General features: G+C 36.0%; 1 long non-coding RNA gene across 1 annotated transcript in view; it reads right to left on the bottom strand.

Moving 5' to 3' along the window:
• Positions 1–19,554, bottom strand: part of LOC148184150 (uncharacterized) — a 79,255-nt gene that overhangs the window by 17,848 nt on the left and 41,853 nt on the right. The gene's annotated exons all lie outside the window — the stretch shown is intronic.

The following is a 19,554-nucleotide window of genomic DNA, read 5'->3' on the forward strand; positions in this document are numbered from 1 at the left end:
AATATGGTTTTATAACTAATCTGACCATAAAGAAGATCATGCAATCCAGCTCACACTCCAAGCCATCAGCCAGTGTATCACAGTTCAAATGCTCATTAAAATTTCCCAGCTTCAGAAGAACTTTCTAGTTACAGACAGTATTTTATATGAACAAGATATTATGCACAAGGACAAAGACAGTGCTTAAAATTACAGTGAACAAGCAACAGTGGATCAAAATAAGAACTCCACCTCAGATTCAAGCCATGGAATAGTTTCATGAAATATGAAAACGTAAAAGCAAATCACAGACAGAAAATCTCATCAAGGTAGGTACATATGTTAAAAAATAACAAGTATGCTCAGATTAAGGACATTTTGAGGCTACAATCACTAATCATAAATCTCAGCAATGCTTTATGATGCCTAATTTGAGAACTTTAACAAGTCCTTTAATGTCATATATAATGCCTCACAAATAAACTTAATCAAAATGCAAAATAGATTTCTGTTTTCTTTATGTTACTTCCTCATTTCTCTGTAAAGCTGTATGAGTAATCATCATTCTTGAGCTGGAAGAAGACCAGATAATATACATTTGAGACCTGATGAAAAACTATCAATTTTTCACCTGCATATCATGTGGAAAAATATTTTGCTGCCAGAAAATAACTCCACATTTCACCATGTTACACTGAACCCAATTTTTCAGACTGGTTCTGTTTAGTCTACAGAAACGGTAAATACTTTTATGAGCTCCTGACAAAACACAATATTGGTCAGGACCCCCATGTAGAGTTTTTACTGGAGAGCGACCCAAAACAGTTAAAATTTTTTGAATGGAGAAAGGGTACGTGTGGATGCACATGTGTATGTGTCTCAGTGTTTGTAGGTTAAAATCCTTTCTCCCAGAGAATTTTAATTGGGTGTTTTTTGTGTTCTTTATTAAAATATGGACTTGCTGATATCTCATATATTTTTCATAATGAATATGGTTAGGAAATTAGAAATCCAGAGGCTATGCCTGGAAGGAGATCATTAACATTCAGACAGGATTCCTTCACAAATTGGAGCATTTGTCATGCTTATTGTGATATCATAATCTGTGCACAAAATAACTAAATCTCATTCAGGGATGAGTGCAGAACACTCCTACAGAACTAAATGTGGTTCAAAGCTAGATTAAACTTCCACTGTGGCCCAAAGACCTATTAGGTTTCTTGTCACTTCTCTGTTTTTATATAAAGTACCTATAAGAAATTCATATCTATCACAAATAATTGCATCCTGATCTATCACTGGAGCCAACTGAAACCAATCCCACCCCAGATTAAAGCAGTATGGGTTCTTTGTGTATATATAAGGAAAGATTAAATGTTCCTTTAGGATTGTTTATTCTCTTTCACTATAATATGATTTATTTATTTTTTACAGTGTTTTCCAAAGTGTCTGCACTGAAAGTTATTTTACTTGCTCAAAAAATCCGATGCCTGAATAAAATCCTTTACTGGTTTAGTATTTTAGAAATATTGTGTTATTTAAAAAAAAATTACTTCAACTGAATTGTCAAATAATTTCATTATTTATTTGGGATCCAAAATATGTTGAATTCTTACATGAAAACTTCAGAATTTCCGGTACTTCCTCTCTACTTGTTAACTTCATCCCACTTCCTCAGTACTGAAACCATGTATTTTTTCACATTTATTTTCAGAATATTTGGCATATATGAAGCATTACCAATAATGGAGTTCCCAGTGAAATTCTGAGCAAGCTGGAGTTGACTGCCTAGGTGTCATCAGCTTGGTTGCCTGAAAACACTCTGAAAAGGTACGTGACAGCAAAGTCTGCAACATAACCAGACACGGTTGGGAGGGATCACAGAGGGAAGATAAACCCTGTGCTACACATTATGGGCTCACAGAGCACAAAGCCAGGACATCCAGGACTAAAGGCCTACATAAAGTACTGAAAACATCTTTCATGACCCTAGGCAGACATTGAACTTGTCAGGCTCTGGAGTTCCTTTTGCTGGGAGCTGCATGAATTTGAATTCTACTGCAGGTGCACTCATCACTCACTGCCTTTCCTGGAGAAAATGGTTTTCTGACCACCAGGAGCATTTTCTGAGCTTTGTCTTACAGCCATTGCTTTCCTGATTCAAAGCAATGGGAGAAAAGCAGAACACGCTGTTCATCCAAACTGTGTTCCCACAGATGAATATATGTCACTTCAGTCTTTGACAGCTGATTACCAACCAAGAAAATGACATGACTAATAATAACAACTTAAACTTTATGGAACAGATCACTTTTCACAAAACCAGGTGTTTACCACAGAACGTTTTTAGGTGTACTCACTTGCCAAAATCCACTCTCCTGAGGAAGGTGATATAACTATCTGTGTCTATGCACTGATTCTCATTGGTGATATTGTGTGAGTTTATGTACACAGGAGTCAGGGTGGAAATGTGAAATTGATAGCACACTCTTTTCAGTAAAACTACAGGCATAAGAGTGAAGCATTTTTATTTCAGTAGGTGGCAGTTCAAATGCTCCTCTCTTAATTTCACAGTCTAAAACACCTGGTACAATGTTTTCCTGTGTAATTTCTGAATTAAAATCAGCAATTAAAATATCACTTTTACCAATACAGGACTCACAGGATAATCACACTGCTGCAGCATTGCTGAGTTCATACTATGTGAAATTTCCTAGAATGCTTCCTGAGCTGGGGACAGGAGAAGGTATGTGATGTGCATGAGGATCTCAGAAAGGTTTGCACTTCAGGCACGTCAAATCCTCAGGCATCCACCTTAGCACACTGTGCACAATGTATAGGCAGCATCATCCTTTATTGTTCAAATTTTAATGCAAGACATCATGAGATAATCCAGTCTTACCTGAAAGCAAATGAAAAAAATAGACATTTCTATTAGACTCAGCTCTACCTGGATACTTCAGATGAAAGTATTTAAGACAAATAGATGGCAAGCAAAAAGAAAGGCAGTATTTCTGAAGGTTTTATTTCTGCAGAGGGAAAAAAAAGGCTGAGACAGAAACTTTTGTATTTGTTGTGTACAGAGTTGAAAAGGAAGAGTAAGAAGCCTGAAGCTGTTTGGAAGATTTTTTTCTCAGACACTCTAGGGAAAATTTAAAAAAATCATACAGAAAAGGAAGACTTACATTTTTACCAAAAAACCCCACCCAAATTATAAAGGCCAACCTCCCCAGCACCTGAATTTTAACAGGACAGTAGAAACACTGTAGGACTCTTGAAATACTGAAGTAAGTTTTTACTTCAAGGACAAGTGAAGTAGGAGTCTTACTGAAAGCATGAGAGTAAAAGCATAAGACTGAGCTCAGAAAATAAATAAATTCCAGAGAAGTAGTGGTGAACCCAGAGAAGAAATGCACAAGAATGCAGATCTGACTTGCAGGAAATTATATCAAACTTTTAAATTTAACAGCTGTCACAAGAAACATCATACCCAGGAGCAGCCTGCGACCTCTTCAGCAGCTGTGCTCTTTTTCAGCCAGCAGTGGGTGCAAACTGTTACTATTAGCAAACCAGGTAGAGAGGCCATTTGTATTCATAAGCTGAATTCTGCCACAAAGGATAGTGACAATCTAGCTTAAAATATTCCTTGCCCATACTAAAAGAATTTGATGAATGTTTGCAAATGCTTCAAGCACTGCTTTATTGTAAGATTAAATGCCTCTTATTTGGATGCTTACTCTTTTTGAGAGTCATATCTGCTCACACTTAGCAAAATTATTCCTGTCAAGTCCAAGAGTTCCATTTTCTGTTGGACTTCTTTGATCTCATCAGCACCTCCTAAGCAAACTGCATTTCTTTTTGTTTTCATGCACTCCAAAGGCTCATTTAAAAAATTACTTCCTTATACATAACTATTCATTAGGATTTCTGAATCACTTACAGTAATCAACATTGGAGGAATAAAAGTATTCACCTATTAGAAAGGCATTTATTAGCACCCTATGCCGCAGTAGATTATAAAATTTACCATCACGTAACAGCAAAAAGGATCCAGAACACTTTCTGTAAGTGGTGCTGTCCTTAGGACTTTTAAAAAATGGCCCCTGAAACCCACAAAAACATTCCATCTAATCAGTGGGTCTTGGTTTTGGCCTGAAGTTAAAAGCAAACAGAAAAGGACAGGGGAAGGGAAGGTGCGGGAAGGTGCGGGAAGGTGCGGGAAGGTGCGGGAAGGTGCGGGAAGGTGCGGGAAGGTGCGGGAAGGTGCGGGAAGGTGCGGGAAGGGAAGGGAAGGGAAGGTGCGGGAAGGTGCGGGAAGGGAAGGGAAGGGAAGGGAAGGGAAGGGAAGGGAAGGGAAGGGAAGGGAAGGGAAGGGAAGGGAAGGGAAGGGAAGGGAAGGGAAGGGAAGGGAAGGGAAGGGAAGGGAAGGGAAGGGAAGGGAAGGGAAGGGAAGGGAAGGGAAGGGAAGGGAAGGGAAGGGAAGGGAAGGGAAGGGAAGGGAAATCTTATGGATAAAATATAGCAAGGAAGGAAAAAAATTATCTCATTTCGTAGGGTTCTCATCCATTCCTGAAACACATATATGTATATAAAGTGCACAGATGGCTGAGAAAAAAAAAAAAAATCAATCCTTTTTGAAATTAAACAGCTCGGGGACAACTGTTGTTACTGTGCTTAGAGACCATTTCTTATTTCTCTGTCTCTCCCTGTACAGACAACTGCCCCTATGAACTTATTGGAATAGCCTTTGCCACCCTCTTGCTCAAACAAGAGATCAGAGCCAAGGGCTGTGACCCTTAGACTCTTCCTCTATTTAATGTTTTGAAATCTCTTAGAAATCCAGCTCAGAGCAGTGAGTTTGGGATTGCATTGATGAAAGCTTTGCACACAGTGTTGAAAGGATGAGCATCTTTGGACTGTGGCAAATTTCAGTAATTTGCTAAAGCAAACACTGGTCTAACAAGAAAGCCAAGAGCTACATGCCTTTTAAAAACTTCAAAATTTTCATTTACCTTACTTTATCTTCCCCATTACCCTGGCAACAAGGTCTCTTACTGGATGTGTACTACTTGGCACCCAGCCTTTGGTATAATTCTACATTTCCTTTTCACTTAAAGCTGGATTTCCCATAAATTACGCACCAAAGGTCTCCAAGGATGAACACTTGAAGCAGAACAGGTGAGTATGTGTCACAGTAATTTGTTGTCCTGATGACATTTGATCACATAAAAAGTTAATTTCCATTTGGTGCAAGAGGCATAAGTGCTCAAAAAGAAAGCTGGAAGGGTTTCATTACCATATCCAATTTGTTACAGGAAAACTAGCATAGAGAAGAAATATTGTGAGGCCAGCACCATTAAGAATATATAGTTTTATACAGTTTTTATATCTAATAACTGCTGAAGCACGTGGTTCTAAAGTGAATGGAAAGTACATGCAGTTTCCTGTATTTTGAATCCTATCATTTGATGAAATATTTTGCAGGAACTTTTAATGTTCTTTAGTACCATTAGCAGGATTTTTTAATTATAAGTACATCTTAAATCTGTCTCTGGACAGGGTAAACATTCTTTTTTCTATGAACAGTTTCACATCTAATTAGTTTACTGCATGTGTTCACCTTATTTTTCTCTATAATTAATCCCGTACTTAATTTTTTTCATATCAGTACATCTCAGTGTTAAGCTGCTGTTTACAATGAGTTTGAATTATAACTTGACTTGGTTCCTTCAATTTATATGTGCATTCCAAATTAAAAACAATATTATGGTAGTTCCAATTTTTGTTATAATTTCTGACACTGCTTCAAAACAAAAATTTATAAAACACTAAATGAATTACACATTTTGAACACAGGTAAATGATACTCAAGAAATATAATTATAAATGCCAAATTTCCATTTGCTCATGTAAAGAAATCCATTACAGCATTCATCACTAACAGAAATACCTCTTCCAAAGAGAAATCCTGCCCTTACTTGAAGACAGTTGGAGATTTCAGTGTATGCCAAGCTAGCATTTTTTGACAGGCAGTTCTTTGCCTCTTCCACTAAAGTGATGCTGAAGGCAGTGTTTGAAATATCTTAGCACAGTTGTGTAAGCACTTGGATTCAGTAGGTAAATCCCCCACAAAGCTAACAGAACAAGACTTAGAATTTTGCATTGACAAATTTAGTGTGAGTTTAATCTTCTGCAAAACCCTTTCACTCTGATTCAGAAGTTGGTTTGATAGTATTTTACAAAAATTTCTGTATATTTTGCTTTTTTTTTTTTTCTTAAGACAGTCTGGCAAGTATGATATAAAGAGGATGAGCTGGAATTCTGTGACATGCTCAGTAGAAAGAAAAACAAAAAGGTTCAAATGTACTGAGCAAGGACTCATAATAAGAAGTGCCTATGTTTTGTGCTATATTTGCAAAAATACCTGCTGGGTGTTTTTTTGCTGGCTCAGTTCAAGTCAATGAAAGTTTTATCCTCAAGTATGCTGGAATCAGAAACTTCATCCTTTGCTTTATTATTCCAGATCTTACATTCAGCACTAAGCAGGCATTTAAAATGAAACACCCTGAAAGGTGTCTGTAGGCAGGTGGGGGTTGGTCTCTTTCTCCAGGCAGCAGCTGACAGAACGAGAGGACACAGTCTCAAGCTGTGCCAAGGGAAATATGGATTGGATATTAGAAAAAAGTTTATTATGAAAAGAGTGATTAAGTACTGGAATTTTCTGCACAGGGAGGTAGTGGAGTCACCATCTCTGGATGTGTTTAAAAAAGATTGGATGTGGTACTTGGTGCCATGGTTTAGTTGAGATGTTGGGGCATGGGATGGACTTGATGATCTTGTAGGTCTCTTCCAACCTCGTGATTCTGTGAATCACATCACCAAATTTCATGCCAACATCTGATAACTTCATGAACAATAGACAGTTGTCATTCATGTTTTTGCTCTGCTTTCTGCAGCTTCAGCTTTAACCACATTGACTTCCACTGCGTGTGAAGATTTTTCAAGTCACCTTTGTTTACTCTGTATGTGACAAACTCCATGGTTGTTATAGTTTCAACTAAATTCTGAAATCAATAGCATTTATAGTTCCTTGATTTTCTCAGAACTATAGTTATTAATATTAGACACAGATAAAATGGGACCTGCCATCTAAGAACCATCATTTACATTTACTTGAATTTATTTTCTTGCTCACACCAAAACAAGACAACCACCAATTATTCTTAGTGCCACATTTACAAAACCTCTCCTGCACACTTCCAGTGAAGTCTGTGGTTAAGTCAGGTTGTTCTACACCAGTGATCAGCTCCTTTTGTCATTATTTGCATTCAGCACCATTTCAATGCTGAAAGCAAATAGTAATTTATAAAAGGTACTCTGAGGTTTGAATAAACTTAGATCTACACTTCCTAGATATTTTGTTTATTGGCTTAGAAAGAGAGATTTTTGTGATACTGAATCATAAATAACAGTCTTGTTTGAAGTAGACCTACTATTTTAGGGGAGAACAATAACACTCTGACTAACATGTTAATATATGATTTTACATGTTGGTCCATTGTCCAGTCTCTAAGATAAGGCAACCCACTAAGGTTTTTTTTCTGTTCTCAGGAGATTGAAAATAAATCCAGAATGAATGCTAAAAGGAAACTGCTTGTGCTACTAAGATTTGAAATGTAGAAGCAAACACATGGACTTTATATTTTAGCAAACTTCCCTTAGAATCGTATTTATCAGGATTCATTTAAATCCTTTCTTTTGAAGGTATTCTAAAAGCAAGAAGTCTGATACTGAATGTCTGACACTAATATAATCAAACCTTATTTAATTAGGTAATTTTATAATACATGAAAAAAACTAAAATGCACAAAAAAATATAATAAAAAATACCCTCCCCTCCAAAATGCAAGCTTAATCTTATTATAATTTTGAGCTTTAAGTCCTGTCCTGATGTGACATAAAACTTAGACAGAGAAGTGGATAGACACATTCAAAAGCACAGGTAAAGGGAATTTCTTTGCCTTTGGTATTCCATGATGCCTGACAGTGGACAGCAGCAGCATTCCAGTGAGCTCTGCCTAGTACCAATCACTCTCCCACTTTTGTGGTGTGATTTCAATGCCTCAGCTCTCCTACTCCTGCCTTCCCCCACTCCCAGTTTCATCTTTTGTACTTGCTACACAACCTAGGAAAATTTGTAGTCTACACTGATCTTCCCTGATGCAATGTAAACAAGCAGTATTTTTATCCACTTAGACCAAACTGTACTCTGATATCTAAAGAAAATAAGGACAGACAATCTTTAACAAGCATGGAAGAAACTGCCTTTGTATTTCATGGCTGATAAGCAGCTCACAGAAAATAGGAGAGAAGTAGTGGTCAAAGATAATAAATTTAAGGTTTATCTGAAAATGGTAACTTTGGCCAGCTTGTTATCAGTAATTCAGAAGAGAGATTATACTTCTATATCTGATTAATTATAAAAATTTATTTTAGATTAGATGTGAGTTTTAGGCTTACTTGACATGGGAGTCCTAATGTTTATGCACTGTTTTACATGTTTATGTTTATAGGGAGGAGGGCAAGATACATATATTATTTCTCTATTGGTTTTTAAATTCCCTGCTAGATTTGCCAAATGGCTTCACTGTCACTAACACTGACACTAATTTCAGTAAATATTCTTCCAGTGCAAAGCTACATGATAAGCAACTTATTTGCAATAATTTACTGGTCTTTATTACACAGCTGTCAGGTGATGCCAAAATTATAGCAGCACCAAAGACATTGCCGGAAAGCTCTGAATCTGATATTTTAACTCCTAATAGATAAAATGTATCTTCAACATTTTGAGCCCACTACCATGGTATAAAATTCTGATCATTAAAAATAATTTTGATTATTAGTCTCATTCCACTATAAATGATGGAGTGAAGAATTCAAACTTTCTGATGAATTTTTCCAAATTTCTTGGTCTCCAGCCAAAAATGACAGCAGCCCTTTGATTGCCCATGCCTTTGCCTGTCTGTCATAAAAGGCATCATTTTAGAAACCTTCAAAGTCAACTTTCTTTTGAACATCCAAGCAGCCATAACAGTACAGAGAATATCATCACCACACCAGTGAGCAGCTACTACCAGGTTTTGTGCTTGCCTGTTGAAGTACAACCTAATCTATATAACTTTTTGTAATACAGCCATGCTATACACTTACTGGAGTTTGAATCAGGTAAACAAGGTGGAAAATGAGTAGCTTGGGGCTCAGATTTAGAGAAAATAAATTTCATCAACATTTCTGATAGGCATCCTGGAAGGACAAGGTGTTTTAATAAACAAACTAGACACTTAAATAGAATACAATATGATAGAATACATGAGCATTTACTACTCTGATTCCCATTTCTGTTCTGAACCTATTCTTATTCCTCCAAAAACCCCCAACCAATCATCCAAAACAAATCCAAAAAAACCAACAAAATCCCTAAACCAAACAAACCTTTCAAGCCTGAAGCTCAGAAACACAGGAAATAAGTAGAGACAGGAACTGTTGGATAAGATCGAATTTAAGTGCCTCTGAGATTACCTCTTGCAAGTGCACCTGTCAGACAATTCCTGTCATTAGAAGTCATGTCAGAAGGTAAGGATTAACTGAATCAGCCATTAGCAAGAAACAGGGAAATAACAAATAGTTACAGAAGTATTGTAAGGCCTTAAAGGGCACAATTCCCTGTCTCAAACACTGTCAAGGCCACAGGAGGAACATGACATAAGATAATCTCCCAGAATGACACCTTGAGATAAGCACAGAAGGGAGCAATCTGAGACAGGAGGGCACTCATTCCAGCCCTGGCTAAAGTGAGATCTGGTAAGAGCATTCTGGTTAACATATCTGGACAAGAATTCCCACTGTGGTAAACTGCTCATACACATGTCACCAATCAAGCAAAGATCACCCCAAGCTGAGGGAATATAGCTCCATGGATTCTTGGAACTTGGGCTGTATAAAGATGGCACCCTCCAGAATAATGACTCTGTGACCCCCACCACCAAGAAGCCCAGGGGGAAAGGGGACTGACAAGACGCTGATAGCTTGATTTCTCTCTCTTCCCCTTTCTCTTCACTACCCTCCCTCCCTTTCCCTCCTTCTCTCTCCCTTTCTCTGCCCCCTCCCTTCCTCTCCCTCTCTCTCTCTCCTCACTCTTCCTCCCTGTCCCTCTTTTATTTCTTTCTCTATTTCTTTCTCTTCAATTTCCTGCTCTCCACCTCACATTTATTGTTAAATAAAACACATATTACTGACTTTGGCATATGGTCTTGTTTGCGCCTTAATTTGAGCAGAGGCATCTCTCACTAATTGGATCTTAGCTGGTGGCTGAGAATTGAATGTTTACATATTGCAATACTTGTCAATCACATCGCATTCAAGTGCAGCATGGGTTTAATTTATTCACCCTTTGAGCTCTGACTGATCTGTGCATTGCATAAAATTAATCTCTGTAAAAACCCCAAATCTTGTTACAGTGAGCTATAGCAAGACTTACCATAATGCTCCCCAAACAGATTTCTTCTACCACTGAAACATCTACTATACATTCTGAGAGTTGTGTCATAATTATGAAGGCTGAGACATGCTCATATACATTATTGCATGCAACCTTTGACAAAATGATTGGCCTGTGAGGTTGCCTGATACAGGCAAACATATTATTGTTGGATTTTTATCCTCTATGCTGAGCTTCAATCTTTGGCATTACAAAATGACATTAATTTTTTTTTGGATATGAATGAATCTTCTATAACTGTTGGCATTTCTCTTATGGTATTTAACAAAAATAGTTGGGAGTGTTTGTTGACAAAGTGTTAAAGGACGTGATAATGTCAAAAAACCCACTGAATACAGAAAATACTTTCTGTGCACCATACTGGCCATACCCAGCTACTGTAGCCACAGATTGTTGCTAAAAGTGATGCGTTGCTTCTGGTTCACACTGCAGTGACCTACCATGTTACATGTTGTTCTGCAAATATCCTACTAAACCACAGACAAAATATTAATATGAACAGATTTCTACACTGAAAATTCTTCTCTGTCTATAAAATCAAAAAACACCCTGTGTGTGTTCCATTCCATTTAAGGCATGTCTCAAAGGGTAAAAGAAAAAGTCTAAATTTTAGTCTGGATATTTTATCACATTTGCTAATTCAAGCCATAGATTTCTGTCAGAAATAAAAAATTCTAATTAAGCTTTGAAAATTATTTCTGCAGAAGCTTTATTTTTCTCATGTAATGTTATGGGTATTTATTTTATAGTTCTGGGGTTCCTCTGAGCTATCGATTTATATAAACGAGTTGCACTTTTTTCCCAAGTGATCATTGCTAACTGCTATTTCTCTATGAAATAATGTTTTTGCAACAATATAATTTCAAAGTTTAGTGCATTTTAAAATAATTTTTATATGATAATAGGCAGCTTAAAGCAAAATGAGAAGAAGCAATGTATCATCTATGTTGTCATCTTCATTTTAAAATTTTTCTTTTAAATACCTACAAAATAAAGTAGTCATCAAAGAAACTGGAACAAAATTTTTTCTTTCAAAAGCAGGGATTTAAAAAAAAAAAAAAATTGGAAAAAATCTATCACTTACTTGACCTGTTACTACATACTCAGAGACCTTTCCAATCCCAGGCTAATAAATTTGAAGCTTCTCTTCTTGTAGCCAATAACTGAAAAGAAACTGGGCTGCTTATCTTTCTTTTTTAGTATAATCAAAGTAAGCTATTTGCTATTTAAGGTTTGTCAGTTAATGATAGCATAAGAAATATAAAAATTTTTTCTAATAAAATTTTGGGCAAAATTTTGACGCTTCCCCTTTGCAAAGGATTCTGACATTTTGGCACAATTTGCTGATTTACAAATGTTTTTTTAAGAAGCAGAGTTAAAAGTGTTTGAATTCAAATCACTGACAAAGTTTTTACAGATCCTTCTTTACACGAGGAGGTTGCTGATTCCAAGGATGGGTGCATTCCAAGTGTTTACTAGAACAGCATGGCAAAAATGCCCTGCACCCTTTTTTTTCTCCATGTCACACCCCAGATGAGCTACTGCTACAACAATCTTTAGAGATCTTACCAATTTATTCATGAGTTTTCTCTGTTAAACAGTGAGAAAGATGGTAATTTCTTTCTATCTCTCCAAGAAAAATCAAGTTGAGGTGATGGTTAAGACTTTAAAATAAATATGGCAAACATACCTATAGAGTGATAACTGCCTTCCTGAAATGAGCTTATATTCTTCTGAAATGTGACAAACGAAAATTCTATTTGACACGTATGATAATAACGTACGATATAAAGATAAATTTTCTTTCCTGCAGTATGAAATGCAAGTCAAAATACGGTGCATTTCAATAAATTACAACATATCTGCACACCTTCTTTCAGTATGTGATGAAATGTTGCATTTTTTCAACTTGGTTCAATTTTCTTTAGGTTGCTACCAATAAATTTATTAAATAAGCATCTATGCTGTAAATAAAATAGTGCTACTATAGTCAGTGTTGTTTTGTGATGGAAAACAATTTGCTTTACTTCCATTTCTCCACCCCCAGATCAGCATGCAATACAATATTTAGGCTGTCAAAACAAAATCATTGAAGCACATCTTAGTTTTCAGTGTAATCTTAGATCTAAGACACACATTTTTTTAGTCTTTATGCAGGTTTTGGATAACTGAATTAATTGTATTAGTTAAATGTGAACAACATAAACATGAACTCTCTTTCTGAAACTGTGAACAAAGCTCAGCTTGTTTCAACATTAAACTAAACAATAACAGCATGTTGTATTTACCATGTAAGGGCATCTATAATGTTTATACAACATCTATAATAATGAGACTAATTCTGACTAGAGCCTCTAAATGCTACTCAGTAGAAAAAAAAAAAAGAATAATGAGTATATTAATTTTCTTTTTAGTAGTCCATGAACCCAGTAATGCAAACAGAACAGCTGGCATTCTTACTTCACATATCAGCGAAAACTGAATAAGCAGAGTGTTATAATGAGATCTCATGATATTAAAACATCATTTAAGTTATGGCAGTTACTGTTATGGGTATGCTGTAAAATAAAACATTTCAAAAGCAAATTATGAACTAAACAATGCTCTGTAAGAATACAGAGTAAAGCAATTTATGTGATACATTGATCAGGTAGTAGTTGTTTTACTCTGAGGCTAGGAATCATTCTGCCATAAAGGGCACCTTAGGCAACTTTGAAGACTCCACAGCTTTTCTCATCCCTTTTTCCTTTTTTATATGCTCAGGTTGTCTCCAAAAGACTAGAGCAAGTTGTCCCCACTTTTACTGCTGGGATATGAATAGCAAACCACTTTACACTGCTGCAGTAACTAGGGAGCACTGGGCTTGGTATATCGTCATAGTCTTTAGCATGATCAAAAGGGCTCTCCAGTTTTTTGCTTTTTCATCCAAAGAATGCAAACATTACTTTGTGCACTTCAGCAAAAGATCATTTTGTTCCAGTCATTTATATATTTTATATTCCTTTTTTTCATTGTCTTTGATAATATAGAAAATCTAAGTGCTACTTTTCCTGAGTTGCTGAACATTTGACCAAACATGGTCAGATCATAGGGAGTTTTAATATCAAACACTTCTCTCTGTATTTTTACCTGATTTTTCATTGGGCTTTTTTCAGAAACCCCATTTGTAAGCCTACAATTTTTCACATTTTCAACAAGAGAAGTTTTGTGTCCAGAATATTTTTTTAAATATTTTATATTTAAAGCCTGGGAGGTCACTGCCCTCAGACAGCAAACAAATGGTTTCATGTCAGCCTGCATGCTTTTTCTTCATCTTCCCAACTTGTCATCAAATTCAAGTAATGTCCAAATGGAGCACGCTTGTTAATGTAATTTAAATATTTCAAGTGGAGTAAACAAGATAGTGTTGTATACTAAATCAATTCTATTTTGTCCATAGTCAATCTTCTCCGCTCTTCCCCAAAGAAGCCACATGACTTGTGTGACTGCCTCTTCAGCTTAGGCTGCAGATACTTGTGAGACTTAAAATTTTGCAATTACACATGAACACACACAAACATAAAGTTAAAAGTGCTGTAAGGGGAAAAAAAGGAGTTTCTTGATGAACAATATTTTGTTCCAGAGTCCCCAGCAACATTTAACAGTATAGTGCCCTCAGCAGCTATGCTAAAAGCATTCCCATCCTTCATCTAAGCATGAATTACATTGAAGGTGATGAATTAACCATCTGCCAGGGTGACCGGGAGGCAGTTTGGGGTGGGGCAGGGCAGGGAAGAAGAAACAGGCAGGCTGCAATTTTCTCGACTTGCTGCAGTATAATTTACAGAAATCTCAAACACAGAGAAAGTGAATGCATTTGTGAGTGAATCCTAAGTTTAGGACTTCAGTGACATGGCAAAAGGGGTTTTAAAATTGTAAGAAAGATTGGATTACATTTTCCATCTTCCATTGTTCTCCTTTTGCTTTAATCCCTTATTTAAGTTCATTGCTGGATATACCAACTTCTTGCTGATGACAGAAAAATGATGGCTGAGTAGATAAGATGAAAGGTCCAACTACCAAATAAGAAAGTTAGCATCTTACTACACCTTATGTGAGATAAGCCATGAATATTTTTTTCTCTCTTAGGAACCCCAAATCCTCTTTCTTATTGATTTTTTTTCTCTATATGATGGAAATACTTGGTGTTTCTATATAAAATATTTCAGAGAGTATGTCTATCACATAATTCTACCTGAAACATGACTACAGGAAATTAAAAAGGAATTTTCTTTACCTAAAATCATGAAAACTCTGTAGTAACAGATAAGTACCAATTTTAAAAAAAAACCCTTGAATCTTCAGGAACCGTGAAACCATATTACCTGATTGTCTCTTTTTAAGCATAACCTGTACTTCTTAAAATAATCCTGGGCTGTACCCTTTCTTCCCACCCAGCAGCAGAGGTTGGATACTAGGTGTGGGTAGGAGTGCTGCAGTACATATCCTGGGCCACAGCATTATACCAAAGAAAATATAGAACATCAATATTTGTTCCACTAGACACATCTAATTATTCATTGTTGAGAAAGGATCCTGGGAATTCTGACTACCCACTTTACAGAAAAAATATGCAAATATAGTAAATCTGCAGTTTTGGGCTGATTAAGTAAGGGTATGTAAATAGCTTTACAATCCAGAGCTGGTCAAGGTATTAGACCCTTTTTTCATTTTGTCAAAAATTAATGGTGCAGCTTCTTGTTAGAAACTTTGGGAGAAACAGCATAAAAAAGTGTTCCCTTCACAATGTGATTATATTCTTCAGTATCACACATTCTGTGAAATTTCAGAAGATTTAGAGGATGCACAAACCCCCCATTGCTTATTGCACTGACCAGCACTGTCTCCTTGCCTTATGCTTTCTCTGTGTGTATGCCTCTGCCTTGTCTGTCCTATGGAAGGTGTTTCTGTGCTGTGTTTAAAGGACACCCCCAACCCAACATGTTCCAGTGTCCTATGCCAGAACAAATAAAAATCAATATGTAAACTATGATGGGGTCCATTACTTTCTCACAAGCAATGGGAATTAAAGCCCGGGTGACCTGGCATTGGTAAAATATTTATTACTTATTGATGGCAAAATAGAATCTCATTACTTTTCTATTTCAATACCAGAACAGGGATGAAAAACAAATAACATGTATATAAGAGACAATCTGAGGAAATACCACTAAGAGCATCATTTTGAAATACAAATATTGCTTCAAAAATACATTACATAGTGGGAAACTTAACTCATACCCATAAACCTAAATTCTGCTAAAATCGTCTTAATTATGCATCTAATCTTACCCTAAAAAGCCCCAGATTATATGTAAAAATTAAAGATAATACATGTAAGCAAAGCTTGTCAGAACTGGAAGTACTAGGTAGTATAGCCCTTTTAATCTGCCGCAGCAACAGTTTAAGAAGGGTTCTTCTTAATTGGCTTCCCTGGCCCTTATCTGAAATCCAGTATGTATTTCCATGGGCAGAACCATGCAATGAAGAAGTCACAGGAAAGTTCTGTTAGGCTCCTCTGGCTTTTGAAGGACAGAATTTTAGCACAGAAGTTCCATTCAGATTCCTGACTGGCATCTATTCCCTGGTCTCACCCAAGGCTGAAGCTGACTACTAATGCTCTGTGAGCCTTGCTTCATGATCATTAATTTGACACAGCACTCCTCTGAGTTCTATTCCAATTCAAAACTTTTACTAGGTAAGTTTGTGCTCAGTGTAGTGAGGATTATAGTTAACCTTAGATTATTTATATCATAGCCAATGAGGAACATTAATAGCATTAGTTTGGTTCACTCATGATTTTTTTTTCCCAGAAATGTTTCATTTCGAAGAGGTTTAATAAAAATTAGACTGACACATTTATACAAGCAGTATTGAATGTCACAGCATCCCTGATTAAACATTTAGGGTGGCATGTCAAATTCTTGGCAAAGTTTAGAATCACTCCAATTTTCCAGAAGGGATTGGCATATAGATAATGACACCATTTATCACAGATCTGCTGAGCTGCATTTTTAATGAAAAAGGAATTTTTTACCCTAGTTATTCTACACTGTGTATATTTACATTGTATTTAAATATAGACTAAACTTTAAGGGGAACCGTAAATTGTGAAAAATGTGAGTCTTAGAGTTCTACTTAGCATTAAATTTAATGTGCTAATCCTATAAAATCAAGAACTCAAAAACATAAAGACAGCTTATCATTTATAGATCCAAGAATCTTTCATATTTTTTTCTTTAAGACTATACCAGGCAAAATAGTGACAACCAGAGTAGAGATAGCATTTTTTCTTTCATTCAACCCTTGACATCACCAATAACCTTCCAAATTTTTTCTCTCACGGATTCATGTTTGTATATGAAAAATAAAAATTAGAAATTGGCTTTAAAAAAATATACAAGGAAAAGTAAAAACATTGACAATATTTTAAAGGACGATCCTCATAATTTCTAATCATACAGTCAGTGAACTTACATTGACCATAAAAATAAGTAGCTTGCAGAGAAATATTCATCAGTGAATCAAATTCTTTGGTTGTTAGACAGTGTTTCTGGTTCAAAGAAATATTCAGGCAGGTATCTTCTTGAATGTTGCCATTATTGTCTTTATCCAGAGAAAAAGGCATTTTTATAGAGGCCAATGATCTTGTCTTACTCATTTAGATACATGACAGAACAACAAAAAAGATTCAATCTCCCTTTAAGGCAGAGAGAATAAGGGTATTTACAGACAGTGCGGGCTCTAAAATACTATGCTTAAAGACACAGTGTAAAGTGAAACAATCTGTATTAGCAACTTTCAATAACATATCTTTCTCACCCATGGCATGAATTCCTAATTACCACTTCTCTGAATAATATTTAAAATGTCATTATGAAAAATTGTATACAGCATAATCTTTCAACAGCATTGAAGTGCTTGTGTTCCTTACTTGGACCTGAAGGTGCTATTTCATACTGATCATACTCTAGCTTCAAAAGACAGTGACTGCTTTATTCAAGATTACACCATCAGTTATTAAAATTTATTAATTCATGAAGTTCATAAAAACAGTGCTTTGGAAGGCATTAGCAGAGTATACAGGCATACACCCTTGCATGAATTTCAATGATTCTGATGTACTCTTGTCTTCAAAATTGTGTTTCTTTTGCTCACCATTCAACTACATATAAATGTAAAGCAGAGTAAAAGGAACATCAAAATGCATCTATCATTTTTAAACTGAATGGAGCATCAGAAATGCACTTGAGATTATCACAAGTTTGGTGGAATATATCTAGATGGCAGAATGCATCCATTGTACAGAGCAGCTGATTTGTAAGAGGAAAGCACCCTTTTAGACCACAGCTAACAAGTTTCCAGCTTATGAATGAAAATTCCCAGAGGAGATATCATCTCCTTTCTCTCCATCATCTTTGCTCCTTTCCTCCAACAGTGCATATTGTTTCTATCACCTATAAATGCACGGTGCCAAAGACCCCAGTAAGATGCATTTTTCCTCTGCTAACCATTTCAAAGAAAGGGCTTTTGATTATGATGAAAGATTGAAAATAAAAATGATGATAGTAAAAATATCCCAGTTTTTTCAAATGTCCAGTTCTGCTTTAGTATTTATAAGTATTTATACTTTGGAGGCTATGAAAATATCTCTAGACACTTTGGACAAAAATGTAAGAAATGGAATCTCAATTGAGAGAAAAAATTTCATTCTAAAGGAGTTTCTAGTGTTTGCTGAAGCAATTTCTTTAATGGACCTCGGAAACTGACTGTTTTTTTGACTACTGACAAGGCTGTGGCAAGCAGAACCTGTTATATACAAAAGGGAAAAAGTCATATTTATTTCCACCTGGATCCACATTAATGATGGTTTTTAGAGGACTCATTTGTCCTTGTGGTTGATATTTCTGTGTCTGAAAACCTGGAGTTTTAAGTTTCAGAACAGGACTCAGACAGATTTATGCTTAAAGTTGACCATTAAACAGGAAATAGAAATAAGAACAAACAACCGTGGAAAAGAACACACGAGATTACTGGATGAGATGGTCAAAGAGCTGAAGTGGTAATACTGATTTTAACCTTTCTACCAGTCTTCCAGAGGTATTCCTAATGGAAAGTGAGCTGGATAGCTCTACTTGCTTTGTTTCTCTGCTAAGAGCAATTTGACAATCAAGTGACAAATAAGAAAATAGGGAATCCTATTATAGCCCAGTATGAATGCACTCTATTCATAGCCTAGGGATCTGCACTGCATATACCAATCTCAGAATATTACTTTTTTGCATTCCCTTGAGCTTGGAGCCCCCTTCCCTTGGAGCATCTCTTAGGCAATGAATCCCAGGGGTTTCATGTCCACTGTTCATCTCTGAGGTTTAGGTTGCCACAGAGTCTCCCTGCTTACTAAATTATTCCTGTGCTTTCTAAAAATCAGATCTTTGTGGGACATGAAAGAAAATACTGATTTTCTGGGAAGGAGTGATCCCATTGAAAGCAGTGGAAAAAAGTTCATAAAAAATTCTGCTTAATTATGAGGCATAACCACACAAATGTTTCAATTGGAAATTTTGGTGTTTGCTCAACAATTTACTTTTATGACTGAATTTTCAAGGCTAAAATTAACAGCAATATTTACAATCCCTCAAAAAAGTAAAAGCTCAGATTTTGATGCTCTCTAAAATAATATTTTTAATTTGATATTTAGTAGATGAACTTCTTTTCAAGCAAATTGAAAACAGAACTTTCCCTTCATAAACTGCATTTTACCACCACGCTCCAAGAAACCTTCACTGTCAAAACTAAAAAGCATCTTATCAGCAGTTTCATCCCAACTGTATTTTCCCTCCCCACAATTTTATTTTATAGTAAGCATAGAGGTTGTTTAGTGCAATATACCAGAAAGGGAAATGATGGCTAACAAAGTTGTTCCACCACATAAATGTTTCTAATAATTTATGCATCAAAAGTAGAAAATATTA

Source organism: Pseudopodoces humilis, chromosome 6, assembly GCF_049639895.1.
Source record: "Pseudopodoces humilis isolate 2021_Gansu_Grassland_sample_001 chromosome 6, ASM4963989v1, whole genome shotgun sequence".
Classification (NCBI taxonomy): Eukaryota; Metazoa; Chordata; class Aves; order Passeriformes; family Paridae; genus Pseudopodoces; species Pseudopodoces humilis.